This window comes from Trichosurus vulpecula, chromosome 7 (genome assembly GCF_011100635.1).
Source record: "Trichosurus vulpecula isolate mTriVul1 chromosome 7, mTriVul1.pri, whole genome shotgun sequence".
NCBI lineage: Eukaryota > Metazoa > Chordata > Mammalia > Diprotodontia > Phalangeridae > Trichosurus > Trichosurus vulpecula.
This window is the reverse complement of record NC_050579.1, coordinates 49,239,311-49,263,269: the sequence shown is the minus strand read 5'-3', so window position 1 is coordinate 49,263,269 and position 23,959 is coordinate 49,239,311. Positions and strand designations below refer to the sequence as shown.

The window sequence follows — 23,959 nt, the reverse complement described above, 5'->3', positions numbered from 1 at the left end:
TACTCCAGCAAGCAATAAGCATTAAGTACTTAGTATGTTCCAGGCACTGTACTGAGCACTTAGGATATACATAAAGGTAAAGACAGGGCCTGCCCTCAAAGAGCTTATATTCTAATGGAGGAAGATGATATATAAAAGGGAGTCGAAAATGGGTGAGAGGTGCCCACAAGGGCATGGTGTCAGAGTCTACACAAGGATGGCTGACTAGTATGGGTTCTACTTCAAAATGGAGGTTCAGGGAGAAGGAGGGAACAGAGATAGAAGGAGAAGTCAGGAGAAGCCAAATAAATATATGAAATGATTTGGAGAAGGGGTCCATAGGTCTCCATCCTAAAGCTGAGAAAGGGGTTCATGATAAAAATGGTTATGAACCTCTGCTCTAGAATATCATAAAGGATGGTGAGGCAGTAAAATAAGTCCTATCAAAATCTCCAGCTACCTTTCTCCACCCTTTTGCCAAGCCGTGACTGTTCCCTCACTGCTGCCTTGAAGGAAAAAGGAGTTGTAATCAGAAGTCCTGATTTTGAATCCAGGCTCCGCCATTTACTATCTATGGAACTTTGGTCAACCCACTTTACCTCTCTTGGCCTGTTTCTTTATGAGTAGGGAAGGATGCTGAATTAGATGACCATTCCTTCCAGCTCTAATTCAGCCCCCATGGCCCTTTCCAATGTTATGGAAGCACAAGGACGTTGGCCTAACTTCTAACAGATGATTTATTTGACGGTTATTTCTAAACTACAGTGAAGGCCACATTTGGGAAGGTGAGCAATGATGGAAACCATTATCAGAGCCCAGAGAAAACACCCCATCTCATGAACTGGATCCCCACCACTCTGCTGAGTTTGTCTTCTCACCAGGTTGCTTCAGAAGAACCCAAACATGATGGCAGAAGTAAGCAGGTTAAAAGATGAACTAGAAGGCTTCCGTCACATGCAGCCTTCACACATCAAGGTTGGGCAGTGAAGAAGAGACACCCACCACATGCCAGGATTCCCCATCCAACAAGTTGGAGGTCTGGTAGGATAGCAACCATGCCCCTGCCTTTGCTAAGAGCCCTGGGGAAGAGAAGCAAAAAACCTAATTGGCCTAGGAAGGGAGGCACTTGGTATGAAAAGAGTCAGGCTTCCAAAGAAGCTGATATGAAATTAGGAAGATGGAAATTAAATGGTTCCCTTCACTTACCAAGGCCCATCAGCCCTAAGAAGACTTCTACCCATAGAAGGCAGAGAAGGAGGGAGAAGAAAACAGGAGGTACACTCCTAAGGTGAGAAGAAGACTCCAAGTTACTTTATCTGTCCCTAACAAGAAAACCCCACGCCCACCTCCTTGTGCAGATGCGCTTGTGGGCCAGTGGACTAGGAATAAGTGGGCACTGGTAGGCAATGGGTTCTACTCTTAACAATCAGCGTGGGCAGCAGCCCTGGGTCAGAAGACTGGGCCCCGTAGAATAGCAAGGGGAGATCCCAGCAGAGAGGTACTCCTGGTCTGAAGACAATGCCATTGCCTTCTTTCAGGATGGGAGTGGTGCCTTGGACCAAAACCACTGCATGGTAGGGGGCACTTGCCAGGGAGATGGTCAGTAGGCTATCCCCACTGCTGTGATCCAGAGGAGAGGCTGGATGGTGTGTGGCAATGACCTGGACAGCAAAGGTCAGAAAAAGAACAGAGAATTAGGCCCTTTGAATACTACTTCAACATTTTTAATCCACAATTCCAAAATTCCCAGGATCTAGAGGTCCTGGAGAGGGGAAAGACTGGCCAAGACCTCTGCAAAGAAATATCCAGGCAAGGAAGCAAGCACTAAATAATACTGATGTTAGCCCAGAAAATGCAGAGAACAAGCTGGAATGAGTCACACTATATCCAGCTCCCACTTCTGCCCTTCCCTCCCTCCTCTCTATATTTTCAATCAGCTGAAATCTAGTTAAAATATACAACAGCTTTCTTATAAATGGGAAAACAGCAGGAAATGTTGCTTAAGAGGAAGAAGCAAATTGAGGAGGCATGGGGAAGGTGGGCATGAAGATTCTTCTCTTAGATGACGTCAAGTCCCAAGGAAGAGAGGAAGTGGAAGTTTTCACCAGACATAGGCCTGGACAATCATCCCATCAGAGGCAAGAGAGGGGTCAGCTTTTCAACTGGAGTAGAAGGGACAATGAAGCAGCTCAGTTTTGGAAACAGGAAGGAAATGTTTTGGCCTGAGGATGAGTTAGGAGGTTCAATTATATCCTCTGCTGTTCCTCCCCTGGTCTGAGAAGGGAGAGGGACTCGAGGCCAAAATAAAAATGATACTGGCCAAGCCCCAAGCAGGTGTCCTTGTGGAGGGCAGGTTAGTTGAGGAGGCCATCTAATTTGGAGCAGCAGGACTAGAAAGGGGAAGGCTAATAAGCCCCCTCCTCTTCCTGATGTTTCTTGCCAATCACCACCTCCTCTAAAGGTGATAGGACCTAGGTGGTCTTGAGAGTTTCAGTGAAAACTTTCAGACTGTCCTTTGCATGGATGAAGAGCATAGATGATTGGAAGGTAGGTATCATCTGTCTTCAAATCTGTTAGCTCCTAGGGAAACAACATGGAGCTTGAGAGTGTGTTGCTTGGGGGTCCAGCCTCACTAACTCACTATATCATGCTAAGTCACTTGGCCACTATGGTCCTCAGGTTCCCCCTCTGTAAAAAAGGGATAAATCCTACTAACCTACTTTTCTTCCCTCAAAGGGCTGCTGAGAAGATGTAATGAGACTCATGGATATATGAAAGCATTATTGCAATGTGTAGCTATCATGAATGCAGTGCTATGCCTCAAAGCTAAGACATGGGATAATAGGGAAGGCACAAGACCAAACCTGCAAGAGGGAATAACATACATTGAGTCCAGCCTCTTGTGTTACGAGCCTTGTGTTCACCAAGTTTACTTCTGCCCGGGTGGCTGTTTCCTTCAGCAGGCTGATGATGACTGCGGGAGGAGGGGAAAATTTCTAGCTCTTAAATTGTGTGTGCACCTTAGGCCAATGGCAGCTGTCACACTATGGAAATATGAGACAGGAAAAAAACCTGTGTCAGAGCTATAACCAGGAATTTCTGGGTTGGGAGCCAGGGGCAGCAACTGGGACAGTAGGAGAGAGAGAGGGGAGGGCCCCCAGAGGAGAGAGCAAGCCCCAGGGCACCATGAAGCTCTAAGCTGCTAAAAGATATACTCCCAACACCAGGTTGCCACTGCTGCAGAGTGGGGCAAGGCAGAGCTCTGTACACTTCGCCGTAGTCTGAGTGCATTCAATGTTGTTCTGAGGAGCGTCAACCTCTGAGAAGGAACAACTCCTTGACAAACAACTGGTGGCCCAGAATACAGGCCCTGCTACTCCCTACTTTTCCCAACATCACCTCTTTCCAGATGTGTTTTTCTCCCCTTCCTCCTAAAGTTTCAAGACCAGCCCCGTAGAAAATTGCACATCGTGGTCTAATCACAAAACTCATGATCTCCTTTCCTGTTCTCCAAAAAGAATCATGAGGACTGTCAGGCTGCTGCCACTGGCTTTGGTGGTTCTGCCATGCTGACCGATCAGTCAGGTCCTGAATCTGATAAGCCACTGGTCATGAGATCATCCCACTAACCAGGGTCTTGGTTCTCTCTGAAGAGCCATCATGATGCAAAGCCAGGGTAAGAGAAGACTCAGGGCAACATCATAGCTACCTTCAAATATTAGAAGGTTGCTATGTGGACAGGGAACTAAATTAGGATTTTTCTGTGTAGATTCCGGAGTAGAACCAGTGGGCTGAAATGACCAGGAAGCAAATTTTGGCTCAGGAGGAGAACTTTCTAACCCATCAGTGGGTTGGATGGTCCTCAAACTGCCTAGAAGGATAGAAATTCACCAACTCAGCATCACTGTCAAGGATATCACCTACCCCACAATCATTAATTCAACAAACATTTATGAATATCACACTGTGTACAGAAAACTGTGCTAGGCTCTTGGAAGATGTCAAATTTATATAAAATAGACAGTCTCTGCCTTCATGAAAGGTAGTCTATTAAGCCGTTAAGCCAAAAACTGAAACTTCTGTATAAAATTACATACATTCATTTGAGAATTGTTCAACAGAGCTAGGGACTTTGAACATCAAGTTATGGAGAACTCTGAATGCTGGGAAAAGGAATTGAAATTTTAATTGAAAAGCAATACATAATCAGAAAAGATCTTTTTCTCCCTCCAAGAATGGCACGAGCAGATGTGTGTTATTCAATTCAATAGATCAGAATATAACATAGATACAACGTACCTAAATTTTTAGCACAGCATTTACCAAGTTCCCTTATTATTACTGAGGTCCACATCACCTCTTCTGAACAAACGTTTTGCCATGCTAATTGATCTCTTTAACTTAAGTCTCTATCACTCCATTCTACCCTTCACACAGCTGCCAAAGCCCAGGTTCAACCATGTCTCTTTCCAACTCAATCAATTTCAGAGGCTTCCTACTGAGTCTAGGGTTCAATTATTTTTTTTCATCTTCAACTCACCTTTTAAAAAATATTTATTTTTGTGCAAACTGAAGTATAATTTTCTCGCTTTGTTTTTCTTGCTTTTGTATGTATGATATGGCTGATATGGAAATGTTTTGTATGATTTCCACATGGATAACTGATACTATATTGCTTGCCTCCTTGGTGAGTGGGGGGGGGCTGGAGGAAGGGAGAGAATTCGAAACAAAAAAAAATTTTTAACACTGTTAAAAATAAATAATAAAATTTTAAACTAAATAACTAAAAATATCTAGTTTTGTGTAGCTTTCATACCAATTATTAATATAGAAGCATATTCTATAACATATGTAAGACTATGCATACATTCTTATTATATATGTACATATATTTGAAACATCTCTTCCATACATACATAGGGTGTATGTGTGTATGTATGTATGCATGTATGTAAGAGATGCTCAAATATGTTTTAGTGAGAGAGGCGCATCATGAAGAAACTTTGGAGCCCATTAGCCCAATGATCCATGTGATCCTACACTCTTTCCCAACATGATGACTAGAAGCATTGGTCCATTCACTCCCACCTTAGGTGGACTCCCCAGATGTTTGCTGAGGGAGAGGGGAAGTTCAAGGACTGTAGTTTTCCCAGCTGGAATCGGGCTCCTTTATAAGCCGCGCTTGCAGAAGCCAGGTAGATGGCTGCTGCCCTCTGTTGGTGCTAACAAATCCTAAAGGTTCCTTGCCACCCAGCACTACTCAATCCTAGTCAACTTGGTGTATCTCAGAACCCCACATCCACTGGATGCAACACCTCCTTCCCCAAAAGATACAAACAAGTCACAAAGACCTCCATGAATCTGTCATTCAGGTATAATCCCCACCACCTGATCCCTCTATGTGTCACATGGAGGCAACCAGGAGACAAATGTGGCTCAAGGCTACCCACACCAAGTTCATTTAATTTCATGGTTCCTTGATTGGTAATAGATATAGATATAGATATAGATATAGATATAGATATAGATATAGATATAGATATAGATATAGATATAGATATAGATATAGATATAGATATAGATATAGATATAGATATAGATATAGATAGATAGATAGATATAGATATAGATATATGTATACAACCAATTACTCTCTCACCACCAAAGCCACGTCCAGGTTCCCTACTATAAAGTCCTTTCAACAGTCCCCCAGAAGCAAGCCCACCTTAACCCTAAAGCCCAGCCTTTGTCCTTCACTGCCTGCTAAATCACAAAGATGTTAAGTATTTTAGACAGTTTACAGTTATGGATAGAGTGCTGGATTTGGGAACTGGGAAGGCCTGAGTTCAAGACACTCCCTATCTGTGTCATCCTGAGCAAGTCACTTAACCTCTATCTGTCTCATTTTCTTCATCTGTAAAATGAGGCTAATAATTGTAAAATGCTTTGCGAACCCTCAAGCCCTCCATCAAACGCTAGGCATTGTCATTAATGTTATTTAGAGAGTCCATTTCAGTAGCAGCGCTTTTAGCATCAAGGGGATTGCTCCACCCAGCCGCTTCTGAAATACAAACAACAGCAACAAACACCTGAAAGTTTTTGAAATCTCCCCCCAGCTTCCGAAACTTCACATTCACAATCCCACTGATTGCCCTAGTCCTCCACTCTCCAGAAGAAAAAAAAGAGCAAGGGGAATCTGACTCCCACACCACTGGGTTCCATCTAGAATTCTCTGCCTTCCACACACTGCACTGGGGCTCAGTACTCTGCCACAGTTTTTCTGTTCCTTTGGGAAGACTGGTTACCTCCCCTAGCTGAGCTATGTGAATTGAGAGGGGAAGGGGAGGAAGGGAAGAGGATAAATATTTATTTAAAGACCTATTATATGCCAGGTACTTAGCCAATCTCTTTACAAGTATTATCTCACCCCATCCTCACAACAATCCTGAGAGGTCTCTTATCAGACTTTATCATCTAGCTAAGTGAGTCCTGCAGAGGAAAAAGTTAGAACCCCTTCTTAGATGTTACTAGAGTGCCCACTCTGGTCCTTAAGACAGGGCTCTCTATTCATTTCTCTGAATGCTCAGGGAGTGAGGTCTTACTGCACTTTCAGAACCATAGACATCAGTACATCAACACTTTAAGGAATTCAGCAGTGGGGGTTCTCTTTGGCCCTGGGGAAATGTCCTGTGCCATTGGAGACAGTCCTCTAGAGTCACCTTTAGCAACAAACCCATCTCCCTGTAGCCAACCTGCTTCTCCAATTCAGCTACTCATTACTCACTACTAACCTCTCTACCTCAGTAGGCCCTAATAAGCAATCATCAAGGTCTTCAACCAAGTCACCAATGTGTCGAACCTCAAGGCCACAGAGAAAGGACCCATGGCACTACATTAGAGACCTCCGTCAAGGCTGACATCCTAATTAGAGGAACTCACAAGAGCCCTTCCATAAAGTCCCCTAACCCATGTGTTCTAAGTCACAATTTTTACATGGGAGATTTTTTTGAGGGGGGAGCAGACTATACCTGGAACAGGTGCTCAGTAGATGTTGACTAAGGATTGGCATTTTTCTTCCCCTCCTCCTCTACTGTGGCCCCGATTTCTTTACCGGCTATAGACAAAGCACTCTGGACTCACCCTGTGTCACTACTTGGATGTTCCCTTTGGGTGACCCAGCCTAGGCACGAATCAATGTGCCAAGAGCTTCCGCCAGACCAATCCAGGGCTTACTGCTGGGGGAAAATGTGGTGCTGAGCTCCTGGGCATTCACCTGTAAAGAGAAGAGGGAAGCAACCCTGAGGTTGGGCACTCAGGAGTTAGGAACACATCCCGCCAAGCTCAGGTCTCCAGTCATGGCCTCCTCAACAGAGGCAGTTACGTTGTGCAGTGCACCGGGCCTGGACTCCCAAAGACCTGAGATCAAATCCAGCTTCAGACACATACTAGCTACGAGATTCCGGGCAAGTCACTTAACTTTAGTTTGCCTAGGTTTCCTTATCTGTAAAATGGGAATCGTTATGATGATAGCATTTGCCGCCCAGGTAGAGACAGGTAGGTGGTGCAGTGGGAAGAGCGGCCGTATTTGAATTAAAAAGACCCAAGTCCAAAACCTACCTCAAACCCTAACTTAGCCAGGTGACCCTGGGCAAGTCTCTTCAATCTCTCTGTGCCTTGGAAATTAATAATAATAATAATAATTAATAATAATAATCCATCTATCTCACACCACTGTGGGGAGGATGAAATGAGATAAAATATATAAAACTCTTCACAAATTGTAAAGTGCCATATAAATGCCAGCTAGTATTCAAGATGAGAGAGAGATGGCTGGTTGTTATTCTAGATGGGAGACAGACCCATGCAGAAAGGTGGGAGTTATAAGCCCTTGACTCAGAAGGACTTACTGGGAGGCAGCCACTCACCAGCTGTGGTCAGATGGGATCACAGGTTCAGAGGATATTATTTTACAGATGGGGAAACTAAGGGAAGGGACACACCACACCTCCCAGTCCATGGCCCTGACTCAAGGAAGGAGGCACTCCTTTCAGTGGCCAGGCAGCTCCCCCAAAGTTTGAGGAGGTGTTTCGTTTACCCCAGATTGGGCACTGGCTCCAGGTCTGCCTGTCTCTCCCGCTGCCCCTTCTCTCTTCTCCCTGCTGCTTCTAAGCCCAGATTCTTTTGTTCTCCCACTTCTTCATTCCCCTCCCCTCTCATCTCCACTTCCCCAGCCAAGGTTATACTTACAACCCCAGACAAAGACTTCCCCTTCACCATGTCCACAAACTAAACTGCGATTTCTTCCCCGCACCAGCTCTGGGTTTCCTTGGTGCTGGTTCCCAAGTAGGGGCAGCTGATGACCTTCTCCTGGTTCACCAGGGGGCTCCTACATAGAAAAGTCATTTCCATCAAAACACGGCTTGGGGTGAAGAACAACAAAGGAACAGCAGACGTCCTGTACTACCCCCTACCCCATAGTGGGCAAAAAAGGATTTTTTTAAACTACATTGAACAGCTGAGTGGCCTTCCTGAGAGAAGTGTCTGGCTGTACCCACTGGGATCACAGACACACTGCCCATGGGCCTAGAAAACATCCATAGAGTGGATTTATGTGTAGCACAGATCTTTCCCGGAGACTTTGTTGTCTCCATCATCTCGATCATTTCTGCAGCACATTAAAGTTTGTTTGTAAAAGACTTCACAAATATAACCAAAATCTCTTCCCTGAAACCCTTCCTCCTCTGAATGTCTGGGGCACTTGTCTCATCATATACTGCCTAGATTTTTAGTTAACTTTTTAGGTGGCTATTTCTTTTTTTATTATTTTTTTTATTCTGATCTTTTGAAAAGAACTCACTTGTCTCTGCCTCTCTCACTAGACCATATACTTTGCTCTTTGTGGAACAGAATCACGTGGAGTGATGCTATAGTGTAAAAAACTGGACTCCTCCTGAAATGTTGTTGGTCGGGACACTCCCCTCCCCAAGCAACATTCTGCCCACAACTCACTTCTGTGAACACATCCAGGGCAGCCCCACCACACTGGCCTGACTCCAGGGCTCGATCATCCAGGATCCCTCCCTGTGCATAGTTCACCACACGGTCCCCCTTCTTGCACTGGGAAAAGGTGTTGTCATTCAGCAAAGCTGGGAAAGAGGAAGAAGGAGGTTTTCCCAGGAGCCAGGCTACCTTCCCTGTCCCTGTCTTCTCCCCAAGACCCTTCTCTTGCTCAACCCTGTTTTTTCCTGGTGCTTTTCACCATCAATCTATATCTCCATTCCCCTTGACTGAATAATAAGCCCACCATCCTTACTCTGTTCCCTCTATGACCCAAACCATCATGGATCAGAAGTGATCCTCTGTGGATCTGAGCTGGGAGGCCACATGTAAAAGTGTGAAGAATAGAGTAGATGTCAGGAAGGCCTGGTTTTGAATCCTGTCCAAGACACTTACTAGGTGTGTGAGCAACTCATTTAACCTTTCTCAGCCTCAGTTTGCCCACCTGTAAAAATAGGATATGAATAACAACTACTTTTCCAGGGTTGCTAGGAGTATAAAATGAGAAAATATTTGTAAAGTACTTTGTTATCCTGAGCATTTAGTACCTTTCCTTTCATTTCTATTTTTTGTATCTGTGTCACTATGAAATTATAAGAATTTGGGAAACAAGTTTTATATCTTATTGTGTGTGTAAAGAGGAGTGACATATATTACGTCTGTAAAGTTAGACTGGAGCACATTGAAGTAAGATGAACACAGAGTGATGATGCTCAGGGAGAAAGATTATCTACAGACTCACCCAGGGAGATGGTACCTTAACTGAAAGTAGCAACGACTTAGATTAAAACCTAGCTTCTTGAGGATTAAGGAGAAGAAAAAAGCTGGAAAACAGAGAGAAATAGAGGTTGACAGAGTGGGACCCAACTGATTTTCTCATTTTATACCCTGCCTACACCTACATAATCTGTTCCCACTTCAAGTGGGAAGATTAATGTTGATCCCAAAGACAGAATAATTCTGTGATGGGAACTCCAAGCAACCAACGGAGCTGAAATACCCTAAAACCTCATTGGCGCCATGTGGAAGCTGCACTAGGGGTTGGCAGCCTTTTAGAGGTGCTATGCCAAGTCTTCATTTAGTCACTTACCCATGGTTGGAGGAAGCAGGAGATCCAGGATCCAATACCCTCAGAAGCTGATGGGGTGAGAAACAGTCTGGCTAAACCTCTCAGCAAATACCAGTGGCCAAAATTCCAATAAAATTCCAAGGATGAAGGCAGAGGTGCCAACCACCTCCCACATATGAACCTAGACATTTCCCTTTTCTATAACCTCTGTGACTTTAAGCAGAGGTTCTTAACCTCGGGCCCATTAACTTGTTTTTAATATTTTGATAACTATTTCAATAGAACTGGTTTCCTTTGTATTTTTATAATTTTATTAATTTAAAAACATGATTCTGAGTAGAGGTCCATGGCATCCACCAGAATGACAAAGGAGTCCATACCACAGAAAAAGATTCAGAATCCCTGCTTTAAAGGGTCCCTTTTTAAAAAGCAAATACTTTAAGAAGAGTTACAGCTTAGCTATCAAGGACTATATTAATTATCAGTTAACATGTGAGCTCCCTCAGGGAAGGGACTGTTTCATTTTTCTTTCGGTTCTCCCATCACCTAACACAGTGTCTGCCATACATACAGGAGGTGCTAAGTAAATGTTTGTTAATTGGTTGATAAGCACCAAGAGGCAACTTGGTGAAATAGATATGGAAGACCTGAGCTGGAATCCTACTTCAGACTAGCTGTATAACCCTACACAAGACACTTCACCTTTTTCACCCTCCATTTCATTATCCGTAACATAAGGATAACAGTAACACCTACTTCGCAGGGTCATCATGAGTACCAAATGTGATGACGTTTACAAAGGGCTCTGACAATATTGAAACACTATAGAAATTACCAGGCAGCTTCAAGCCAAGGAAGCAAGAATGGAGAACAGAATAAGACTCTCACCAAGAATGGGGATGACAGATGACAGAATGAATCAGCACTGGCAGGGAATCCCCACTCGAACCTCCAAAGAAAAGAGGGAGTGATGCCCAGAGTGGATACCCAGTCCCAAACAGAAAACAAAGTTGAGATGGTGCCTCAATAATATCCTTAATAAACAGTCATTCTTACAAAAGCACAGTCTAATCTGTAACAGAGAAATGTTCCCAGACATAACAAGAGTCACATGGTATAAAAAAGGGGATAAGAACTATTATTTCACTTGTACAGAGAACTGCCTGGGGAAGAAATTGCCTCTACCAGTGCAGATGGCACCTTCTCTGCAATCTTTAACTCAAGAGAAATGCCCAGAAGACTGCTATGTTCAATGATTCACTCATGGGGCAGGAAGCCAGTTCTTTTCACAGGTGGAACTTCCAGATCCTCTGAGCTTGAGATCCATCTTCTACCCACTCTGCCTCTTCTGTTTTGAAAAAAAGCATCTATTCTTATGTCTAAACTTTTGGCTATTCATTACGTGTATGCATATGTCTTCTTTCTTCTCTTTAATCAAGGTTGTGAAGGACAGGTTTTTCCATCAATGCACAGAATGATTTCTTGGGGCACTAGCACACTGCCTGCCCACTCTCAACTTTCTAGGTCAAACCACACTCAAAATGTAAGGTCCATAAAGAGGATAAAAGAACACCAGACTCTCTAGGTTAGCTGAAAGTGTTCTTTGGAGGGAAGGAGGGAGGGACAAAGGGAGGGAGGGACAGAGGAAGGAAGGAAGGAAGGAAGGAAGTCTTCTTCGGGGTAAAAACAAAGAAAAAAGGTCCAAAGAGGAAGAAGAGAATTTAGACCTGGAAGAAGGAAGAGGAAGAAGAAGAGGAGGAGGAGGAGGAGGAGAGCTAACATTTAGCCCTATAGGCTTTATGGTTTGCAAGAGCTTTTAAATATAGGCTCTCATTCAGTGCTTATGGGTGTTATGATCATTATCTGCACCTCTCATGGATGAGGGCATTGAGAACAGTGTCAGAAGCTCTGAAGTCAGAATGAGCTGAACAGCAATGATTCATTTTAAAGACCACAAAAAGGGGCTTGCTTGCTTTTTTTTAAACTTTCGTGGAGGAAAAAAAGAATTAAGGAAGGAACAGGGCTCCTGCTCAAAAGGGATAAAACAGTAGTAGGTGACAGAAAATCCAGAACTCTTCAAATCCTATTTTGTTTATTTTTCCCATCAAGGGAATGATCCTTGAACTGGAAAGGATGGACCAGAACTAGCTGATCAGAAATTAAAACCTCAGACAAGTAAAGAGGTATCAACAAAGTACACAGCAGCCTTTGACAGATTTAAGTCAACAGACCCCTCACCATCCTGACTGCCTGCTCCAGGCACACTCTTATGACTCTCAATGTGGTTTTAAAATGTGGCTCCTGTATGCTGAGGCATATGAGTGTCATAGTGGATAGATTCTGGACTTTGAGTAGTTCAAGAAAAGATTAGTTCGAATCTTCGAATCGCTCACTGTGTTACCATGGATAACCTCAAGATGCCTCAGTTTCTTCAATTGTAAAATGGGAAGGTTGGATCTGATGGCCTCTAAGGTCACTTCTAGTTCTATATCCTGAGGGAAATCTGCAGCCTTAAGGCCACATGTGGCCCTCTAAGTCCTTGGGTGTGGCCTTTTGACTGAGTCCAAGTTTTATAGAACAAATCCTTTCATTAAGAGGATTTGTTCTGTGAAACTTGGATTCAGTCACAGGGCCACACTTGAGGCCCTAGAGGGCCACATGTGGCCTTGAGGCCGCAGGTTCCCCACCCCTGTACCATCAGATTCAGTCACTGTGTCTACTAGTTTTGCCTGTAAGTTTTTGGTCATCACAAAAGAGGAAGCAAGGATTGTATCATTCCTTGTCTTTGTCTGCCTGGTACTTAGTAGAATGCCTCGAAGAGTAGCTATTTAATAGACGCTTATTTGCAAATTTGTGATATTTAACCCAATAGCCATCGTTTCTGTCCTCAATCTTCTTTTCCTCCAGGAAAACTAAAAGCAAACTCCTCGGTTATCGTTAAAACTCATCTCCGCTGTTCGGCTCTTTCTGCGCTTTAGTGTTTCTGACTCTTCCCAGTCTCCTCTGTAAGATGGGCACAATAGTAGCATCTTTGAACATCAAATGAGACCATATATTTAGCCTAAGTGATAAATTAGGGAGGGAGGGATTAGCGGAGGATGATTGCGATGGAAAAACTGAGTGCCAAAAAAAAGTTTAATTACATAAATGAATGAATGAAGCATGGCTCCCAAAACTAAACTTAATTTGCCAGCTGTAATTCTTACCGGCGTAGATGACAGTCGAACGATTATTGCCCTCTCTAATCCCGGGCCAAATATGGTCATAGAAATACAGTCATAGGAGAACAAGCCTATTTCTGTACATGTGTCCGGGCCTACATTTAAACTAAGGTGTCTGTCCTCTTGGTTCCCCTAGGCAGATGCAGCTGAAGGGAGGTAGGAGGCTGGACCAGATAACCTCAGGACTCTCAGATTCCTTCCAACCCTGAGCAGCAGGAGAGACATAGTCACCCCAAAGTCACTTATAGAAGTTAGTGTATATTTTTTAAACTCTCTGTGTGTGTGTGTGTGTGTGTATCTGCTGCCAATCTCTTTCATTAGCCCATGCTCACTTCATGATGAGTACTCCTTTTCTTGTTGCTGCTTCCAAGTCTACATTGTCCACCCCAGTGCCAGCCCTGCCCACCACCTGAAGCTTCTCAGCAGCATTGATGACGTCTGCAGTCACTTGGGTCCCTGAGCCAAGGATCAGTCCCTCACAGTCCTGAGGCACAGAAACAGACCCTGAAGGTGATTGTGGGGCCACATCATGACTTACAGCAGCAATAGCAACAGAGATACCCTCTGGGATGCCTGCCCTTACATCTTCTCTGTCTCCCTTTACCTCTTTTTCTCCTCCTCTCTCTCTTTCTCCTTCTCTCTTTCCCCTTCTCTCTTTTCCTCCTCCTCTCTCTCCCTCCTCCTCTTTCCTCCTCCGCATTCTTTCTCCCTTTCCCCTTTTCCATCCCCTCCTTATCTCTCCCTTGCCTCCATCTCTCTCCTCCTCTTTCCCTCCTCTCTTTCTCTCCTCCTTCCCTTTCTTTTCCTCTCCCTTTCCTAACCATGGCTTCTAGAAAGGAGGAAAAGAGATAAATGCTGTCTCAGATTTACATTTGGGGGAAGTAGGGCACACAAAAGCTTTTTGATCCATGGCCACATAGTGACAAGGCCAGGACCCCTGATTTTCAGCTTCTTGCAGAGCTCAACGAAGGGGTGCTGAATTGAAGTGGGCCAACCTTTCTATCTCTGGCATAAAGGAAGTTCTCAATTACCTACCCGCAAAACTGTGCTGGAACCAGCTCGTTTTGGTTCTAGAGAGCTGACTTAAATTTTCAGGGTAAGCATTTACACCTCAGAAATTGGCAAGAGCTACAAATCAGGGCTGGTTTTCTTGTTTTGCTTGGTTGTCTAGACTTAAGAAAGTAATGGAGAAAATGTTAATAGAGCAGATTAAATTTAAGGCCTGTCATTCATATGTTTTTGGTGGGGAGGAGGTGGGGAGCTGGATGCTAAACATTTACCAACACATTTCCACACTGTCTAGTGCTTCTAGAAGTGTCCGGAGAAGGTCAGCTAAGAAAGCAACAATGAAAACAACTTCCGAAAGGAAAATATTTACCAAAGTAGAAACAAAATAAGGGAAGAGAAAAAAGCAAGAGAATTTGAATGGAAAGTTATCATAGAATATTAAGCTAAATGCACATATGGGAAAGACAGGTAACCAGGCTTGGTGTCATTAGTTCTAGTTTCAAGTGCCAATTCTGCTACTTTTTAGTTATATGGACCTCAAGAAAAATCATGAGGCCTCGGTGATTATTCTGGGCCTCAGTCTCCTCACAAAGAGAGAGTTTGGCTAATCCAATTCACATTAATTCAGGATTGAGAGTTAAAATGCCCTGAGGCCTTAGTGGATCATAAAATAGAATCAAAATCTAATTTGATCATAGAATACAATTAAAACCAAATTTACTGACAAGAGAGTTTAAAGAATCATTTTCATGGATATTAGTGAAAGCAAAGTACTGCTCCCCTCCTCCAAAATGGCAACAGGCAGCTCTGTCAATCAGCAAAGTACTGCTCCCCTCCTCTTTCCCTCCTCTCTCTCTCTCTCTCTCTCTCTCTCTCTCTCTCTCTCTCTCTCTCTCTCTCTCTCTCCCTCCCTCCCTCCCAATTATGGCTTCTAGAAAGGAGGAAAAGGGACAAATTCTGTCCCAGATTTACATTTGGGGAAAGTAAGTCCTACAAATGCGATCCCTGACACCAATTCTAGCATAGCCAGGATGTTTTTATATTTTAGAGACAAAACAAGACAGATTGTGAAAGTTTCAGTGTGAGCATTTGGACCTCAGAAATCAAATGATAGATCATTTGGTTGATTGGTTAGATTTAAGAAAGTAATGGAGAAAATGGTTAATAATGCCAATTAAATTTAACCTCCCCTCACCCCCACCGCAGAGCCAGTTGTTAAACATTTACCATCATACTACTGTTGCAAAGCAGTCAAACTTAGTGGAGCCTTGGGAGGAGCTGACAATAAGCATTTGCGGTGGGGAGAGAAGAGGGAAGGGCAACTGAAGTAGGAAGCTAGAAGTAAAAGAGTTACATTGGGAAAAGGTGAAAAGGACTAGAAAACAAAGCTCCAATTCATACTTCTGTGTCATCAGTTATTCTACCATAGAGGTCTAACATAAATGAGTGCACCAGAACCAGATTAAAATATAACTGGGAAATACTTAACAAAATAAATTAAAAATACAGTAAAACCTAGATAATGTTAATTCGTGGTTTTCTAAGTCAATATGCAACTTCAGGCATCAGTATTCTAAGAGAACTAGAGCTTTAGAGAATGCTCAGCATGGTTATAGCAAAAAAATTGAAATTAGGGGGTGAATAGCTGAATAAATTATGGTATCAAATATTGATTTCACCATAAGAAATAATGAAGGAGATGGTTTCAGAGACACCTGGGAAGACTTGTACAAACTGACGAAGGATGAAGTGGGAACCATTTATACAATAATAACATTTTCAAGAAATATTTTTGGCCAGTCAGACAATGTTTTGTTTTATCTTTGTTGGGGTGGGTAGAAGTCAGATATACAAGATAAATAGGAGATAATTAGCAGAAGAAAAGGCACTAGAATTAAGAGGGTTGGAAAAGGCTTCCAGTAAAAAAAATGGATTTTAGTTGAGACTTAAAAGATGAGACTTAAAAAAATCAAACTGTCAGGACAAAAGCAATCACAAGCCCTACTCACAGTCCAGGATGCTTCATTATACAGACTCTCGCCCAGTTGGTCAGTGTAAGAAATGGGAGGAGGAGTTTTGTTTCCACAGAACTAAAGGTGTGCTTCCCTGCCCTCCCCTATCCCAGCTTTAGCAGAGACCAGGCCTCAAGGTTGGTCAGGTGAGCGGTCAGAGGCTTGTACACATGTGCATACTTTTTGAGAAGGCAGTCTAGGGAATTAGAGAGGCCAAACCCACTTGAACCTGTTCAGCTTATCTAGGGTCTGGTCTTGGTCAAGAATCCAGGCCTACTAATTTGCGTAATTTGCATATGTTAAAGCGGGAAAGTAGAGGAAGTAAAAGAATATAGTTTAATCCTAAACTAAGACAAGGAAAATCTAATTAACTTCACTTTTGCTTCTGTATCCTTATTATCCTATTTATATAAACTATATAACCTAGGAAAACTATGTCAAAAACAAAGACTGTAAACTAACCATGACTCTAGCAGGAGTGGAGGGAATGCTCCCCTGCTCCTGCAGCTGTATCGGTGTGAGTGTTTCTGTGAGCACTACACCCACTCTCTTGGGGAGCGTAATAAAATGCCTTCCTCTGCCCACTCTGGCCCTGAGTTCTTTGGGTGTGAATGGGCAAATCACATGGATTTTCCTAGGGTCAAGTGAAGGGAAGCAACAGGCAGCAGAAGCTCGCCGGGCTTACTCCTGGATCTTGTCTTGGGGTGTCCTGTGATCCCCACTGCGGTGTTAAGAGGGCTACCGCTCTGGATTCCCTTGGAGAACCCTGTGGTCTGCACGGCCTTCTTAAGGGGATGTCACTTGGGACTTCCGGCCCTGTCTCGGGAGCCTTGTGATCTTACCGCCATCCTAAGGGGCCATTGCTTGGGTCTTCCTTAGGGTCTGACCCCTAGGAGGCCCTGTGATCCCCACAGATTAAGGGATGGCTGCCACCTGGTCTTCCTCTGGGAGTCCTGTGGTCTGTACAGCCTTCCCTAGGGATTATCACAGGGTTCTTCCTCAGGACTTTGGCCCTGCCTAGGAAGTCCAGTGATCCCCAAAACCACGTTTCTCACAGTCAGGATAAGAAGCCACAAAGGAGAGGGAATTCATCCAAACAGTCATCACATTTCCAGGGGTCTGGACCACTTTACATGCTAGGTGATATAGGGGATAAAGGGCTATTTTGACATAGGTGTTGAGAAGACCTGAACTAGTGTCCCAGACACTTAACCGACTCTGTGACCCTGGCTATCTATCTATCTATCTATCTATCTGATATCTATCTATCTATCTAATTTTCTAAGGGGCAGCTAGGTAGTGTAGTGGGTAGAATACCCAGCCTAGAGACCAGAAACTCTTCCCAAGTTCAAATCTGGCCTCAGACACTAGCTGTGTGACTCTGGGCAAGTCACTTAACCCTCTTTGCCTTGGTTTCCTCATCTGTCAAATGAGCTGGAGAAGGAAATGGCAAACCACTCCAGTATCTTTGCCAGGAAAGCCTCAACTGGGACCAAGAAAAGTCTAACACGACTGAAAAACAAAAACATTTTCTAACTGCTTATAACTGTGTAGGTAGTTCCCCCGGCAAGTCCCTCTCCCCCTACTCATGTAAGCTGTATTTAGAGTAGTGATGGATCTAGGACATGCCTAGCATATAGCAAGCCCTTAAGAAACTTCTGCTAAATTGAATCTGAGTCAGGTTTTTAAGGGTGTATAGCGGGACAATATGTGATTAAACAAGAGATCTCTTAGACCATCACTTAACTCCCACCTTGGGAAAGCCTTTCTTGCACCGCATAGATAGCAACTTAGACAAATCCTAAAGAGGTGTCGAAGCCCATAGAGCTTAAATGATTTGTGGGGTCCCAAAGCAAGTAGCAGCCAATGTCAGAGGAGATATCTGAAACGACGTCTTGCAAACTCCAAGCTCACCGCCACCACCAAGTGCGGCGGACAGGAAGATTGGGGAAAGGAAGAAACGTCCCTGCCAGCACGGCTTGAGGCACAGATTCTTTTTCATCCTGGCCACAGAACTCTGAGCCAATTGACTGAGTGTCCTCAGACCTCCTAGGGAGGAACTGGGAGGACCCAGCGTACCCAGACCCCATTCCCGCCCCCCCACTCCCGCCTAGCCCAGGGCGGCGAAAGCGCATCTCTTCCTTCCATCAGATGGAGACGGCCCGGGGCTGTCCTGTCTCTGAAAAGTCTCGCTCTCTGCAACTCCCGCCCCGGCCTGGACTCAGCCAGCACCCCCAGGAAGCTGAGTGCACTGGCCCAAAGTAGGGCCGGGAGAATCGGTGGCTCCCGAGACCCCCAGGGCCAAGGAGATGCCCAACCGGCCTGAGAAGCTAGCACTCACCCTGCTGCCAGTCCCGTGCTACGTTCCCCTTGCCTATTCAATGCAAGCCCAGGACAATGCAATGCACTCTGTCCCATGCCATGCTTCCCCTCCATCGGTCGGTCCAATGGAATGCACTTTCTGACTCTTTCAATGCGACCCTCAATCCCAAGCAGTGCACCCCCAGGTCAGTGAAATGCAGTTTCTGCATCATATGATGCACCTTCAGTACCACCAGTTGCACTCCCTGTCCCATGCGATGCATCTTCCTAGTCCTATGAAATGCACCCCACAGTCTCATTCCTTGCATCCCCAGTCCATACGATGCACCCTCCTAGTCCCATAAAATGGACCCTAGTCCCACGCGTTGCACCGCCAGTCCCATATGATGCACCTTTCTAGACTTAATATGATGCACTGCAGTCTCATGCGTTGCCCACCACAGTACCATGAGATGAGCCTCTTAGATCTATGCGTTCCAGGCCAACGAGATGCACTTCCCCAGTCCCACAAGATACATCCCTCGGTCCCAAGAGATGCACTCCGCCCCGATCCCCCAAGCCCCAAAAGATCCCTTCCTTCCTCCTCCTTGACCCTCATCCCACACCGCGGACTCCCGGGATCAGAGTTAGAGCAAGGAGAGCTGGCACCGGGTTTCGGGATGGGTGCACTGCTCTCACTCCTGCGGCCGCAGAAAACCAGCCAAACAGGAACACCTCCGGCTAAAAACGAGCGCAGCAGCAAATCTGCACCCCGCAGTCACAGAGCCCTCCGGGCTTAAGAGACACAGAAAGCCTCGCAGTCTCCGCCAGGGCCAGAGCAGCCCCCAGCTCGGAAGCCCGAGCTAGCCCGGGGACGCGAGGATGCGGGCTGGCCCCTCTCCGCCCTGCCACGTTACTTGCAGCTATGCTATCAGCTCGTCTTTGCTGAGGTTCTGCTTCTCCACCACCTGCAGCCCCCCGTCCTCCAGGACCTGGCGGCAGCAAGGGTCCAGGCTGTCACTGATTAAGACCTTCCGGAGATTAGCAAAGGCCATGGTCAGAATCCACCTTCGAACCAGCGTTCGGGCTTTGCAGCAATCACTTTAGGCGAGGGACTGACTAGATCAGCCAGACAGGATCCTGTAACTGAAGAAGATTCTCTTTGGGTTTGTTTTTCTCTTTGCTTTCTCCATCTCATTGGACAGAAACTCTTCAAAACTCCGTAGCCCCACCTCCTCTTCCCCACTCCCCTCCCCCGTCGAGGCCCCCCCCCCCCTCCCACGGCCCCGTTACTTTATTTCTCTTGTGGAGACTAAATTGCCATTTCAGTTCTTTTCGGCACCTGGTGCCCACGTAAATCCGTATGCTCATTCAACTGTCGTCTGAAATAAGAGGAGAAAAGGGATGACCCTAATTGGTTCTTCTTCTAAGGGAAATGGGTCTCCTTCCGCTTCTTTCCTCCTAAAAGGTCAGCCGTCATTCACGCATTCATTCCCTCATTCAACCAATATTAGCTCAGCTCCCCCTGTACGCCCAGCAATGTCAAGCACAGAAGAGGGAAGACAAAGACAGGGATTATTCCGGCCCAGAAGGAGCGCAAGGTCCAAGGGCAGAGACTTTTTTTTTAATCATCCTATTTTACCTTTTTGGCCAACAGGTGTTTTGGATTCAGTTCTGAGCACCACATTTTTAAAAGAAATTAACAAATGAGAACATGTTTCAAAATATGGTAACTAAATTTAGAGTCCAGAATACTATATCATATAAGAGATAGTTCAAAGAAAAGTTTTAAGGAAGTGGACAGAGGATAACCTTGCAAACTTAAAGTCTCAAAGTAAGGTCTGCGACACCCTTCGTAGACTATCTCTTTGCCCATAGGAGCATTCTTCAGTGGAACTCCCCTTCCAAACCAAAGCAATGCCTCCTCTTTCTCCCTCTTTTCATTTTTTTCCACATTCCTCCTCACCTACTCCCCATAGGCTCTTCTCTTTTTGAGACTGTAAGAGTCATCTTCCCATCATTGCTAGCCATTGGTCTCACCTTGACTCATCACCTACCCCTCTCTATCCCCTGCTCCTCTCCCTCCCTTTCTTGTGCCCTTTCCCGTTGTAATATAGTTCCACAAAAAACCACTGATTCTCCTGTAGACAGGGTGTCACCAGGTTCTGTCCATAATGTCCTGTGTCTGCCTCTTCACTGTTAACCTCTACCAGTTCTGGCAGAGACTCTTAAAGGGCAAACAAGCATGAAGACTTCAACCAGATAAGAGGCATAAGCTATCACAGGACATTTCAGTCCTAAATGTCAAAAGACTGGTAGAGACAATAATCATTCAATCAAGTATACATTTAGGTCCCACGACATGCCAAGCACTCTAGATCAAAGAATGCAAATACAAAGAATGAAACAATTCCTGCTCAAAAGGAGTGTGCATCCTAATGGGGAAGAAAACAAACTCATTAAATATGTGTAGATAGATGGGTGGATGGATAGATAGATAGATAGATAGATAGATAGATAGAGATGGATGGATTATAAATGTTGTTATTCAGTTGTTTAACTCTTCATGACCCCTTTTGGGGTTTTCTTGACAAAGATACTGGAGTGGTCTGACATTTCCTTTTTCGGCTTATTTTATAGATAAGGAAACTGAGGTAAACAGGGTTAATTGACTTGTCTAGGGTCACACAGCTAGTGTCTGAGGTCACTTTTTACTGCGCCCTCTAGCTGCCCCTACAGCTTACATATAAAGTTAAGAAATCCAAACATACAAACTATTAAACACAAGGTGGTTTGGGAGGGAGCATACTAGAAGCCCTCATGCAGAAGACAGTACTTGAGTACGATTATAAATTTAAATCTCTGCAGCCTTTTATACTGTCAACCACCCTTTTTTCTTTGATGGTCTCTTCTCTCTAGCTGTTCATGACAGTACTCTATCTTGATTCTCCTGTTACTCCTTCTTGGTCTCTTTTATTGCATCTTTGCTGAGGTCATGCCCACCGATAGTGGGTGTCTCCCAGGGCCATCAGGAGCCCTCTTCTCTTCACCCTCTCAATTATTTCAATGGGTGATCTTATTAGCTTCCAATTTCATCATCATCTCTATGCTGATGATTCTCAATTCTACTTATCCAGTCCTAATTTCCCTGCTAACCTCTAGTCTCCCATCTCCAACTGACTATTGGATATCTGGAACTGTATGTCCCATAAACATCTTAAATGTAACGTATCCAAAACTGAGTTCATCTCCCCAAATTCTCCCCTCTTCCCAGGTTCCCTATTACTCTTATGGGTACCACATTCATCTCAGCCAATCAGGCTCACCACCTAGGTGTCACCCTAGACTCTTCACTCTCTCACCCCTCATATCCAGTCTGTTGCCAAGTCCTTTCAATTTCACCTTTGTAACATCTCTCATAAACACCTCCTTCTCTCTGAGGCTGCCACCACCCTGGTACAAGTCCCTATCATTTCACACTTGGACTATTGCAATAGCTTTCTGGTTGGTCCCCTTGCTTCAAGTCTTTCTCCAATCCAGTTCATCTTCCATTCAGCTGCTGGACTGATATTCCGAAGGCCTAGGGCTGACCTTGTCACTCCCTTCTATTCAACAAATTCCAGTGGCTTCCTATTACCTCCAGGATCAAATACTGTCTTTGTTGTTGTTCAGTCATCTGCCACATCCAACACTTTGTGACCCTGTTTGGGATATTCTTGGCAAAGATACTGGAGTGGTTTGTCACCTTCTTCTCTAGCTCGCTTGACAAATGAGGAAACTGAGGCAAAGGGGATTAAGTGACTTGCCCATGGTCGCACATCTAGGAAACATCTGAGGTCAAATTTGAACTCAGGCAGGTGAGTTTTTCTGACTCTACATTTAGTACTTTATCCACTCTAGCTGCCTCAAAAATGAAAAGAAAGTTTTTGTCACCAAAGTCATTGGCACCATCAAATACTTCAAGATCAGAAGCAGATGTGATTTTATTAGTAGAAATGACATGAAGACGAACAAGCGCCCACGTTGGCTGCGGCTCCTCCTCCTTCTCCACCGGGTTCTCCTCCTGCCCCTGGCAGCCATAGCCATGCCTGGAGGTCTACTGCTCCGAAACGAGACCCCCGACTTCAAGGCCAACACCACAATCGGCCGCATCAATTTCCACGACTTCCGCGGAGACTCGGGGGGCATTCTCTCCTCCCATCCGCGGGATTTTACTCCAGTGTGCACAACAGAGCTGGGCTGTGCTGCAAAGCTGGCCCCAGAATTTGCCAAGCGGAATGTTAAGATGATTGCCCTTTCTATGCTCCAAGACCGTCTTTCCTGGAGTAAGGATATCGATGCATACAATGAGGGCGAGCCCACAGAGAAGCTGCCTTTCCCCATCACTGATGATCACAAACCGGACCTTGCCATCAAGTTGGGCGTGTTAGAGCCAGAAGAATGGGATGCACAGGGCATACCTCTGACAGCTCATGTGGTATTTATTTTTGGACCCGATAAGAAGTTGAAGCTGTCTATCCTCTACGCAGCAACTACCAGCAGAAACTTTGATGAGATCCTCAGAGTGGTTGATTCCCTTCAATTGACAGCATACAAGAAGGTTGCTATTCCTGTTGACTAGAAATAACAGGGATAGGGTCATGGTTGTTCCAACCATCTCTGAAGAGGAGGCCAGAAAACTTTCCTAAAGTGTCTTCACCAAAGAGCTCCCCTCAAGCAAGAAATACCTACTGTACACCCCTCAGCCATATGTTACTCCAGCAAGACCATGATGGGGTCTGGCTGGGCCTCCCTTGAAGATCTCTACCAGAAGGGATACCAGCCTGCTAATCATGTCTTCCTACAGTAATTGATTTACACATCTTAGGGTGATGAAAGTCAGGAGTCTTTGGGCTGTTCTACTAAAGGCTTGTTAAATGAAAATGGCACTAAAAGTCACCCATGATTCCTCTCCTTGTGCCTTTACCAGCATTTCACTTGGGTCATTGAACTCACTTGTTGCTCTGCTGGCTGTCTCTGGGATGGCACTGTTTGGGACTTTAAATCCTTGTGAGATCTGCTGCAATCTCTGTCATCGGCCAACTAGTTCGGCTGGCATTTAGGAAAGGGACTATTTAGCAGCATTGCAGGAATAGGACTTCTTTAATGGAACTAATAGACCAATCATCTCTTTTTCTAATTATCCATTTGAGGGAGGAGACAATTTAATACATCTGGTTTTGAGCTTCAAGTCCCTAAGTTTATGACCAACAACTTGTAATAATCGAGGTGTTTCAGATAGTGTTTTTTTCCTCAAATGTTGAGTGTTCTAA

At 44.7% G+C, this 23,959-nt stretch overlaps 2 pseudogenes; one reads left to right on the top strand and one right to left on the bottom strand.

Annotated features, from left to right (window-relative positions):
• Positions 1 to 1,358: 1,358 nt before the first annotated feature.
• Positions 1,359 to 19,702, bottom strand: LOC118857517 (annotated as a pseudogene).
• A 3,029-nt stretch (positions 19,703 to 22,731) lies between these two features.
• On the top strand, positions 22,732 to 23,419 carry LOC118857516 (annotated as a pseudogene).
• Positions 23,420 to 23,959: the final 540 nt, after the last annotated feature.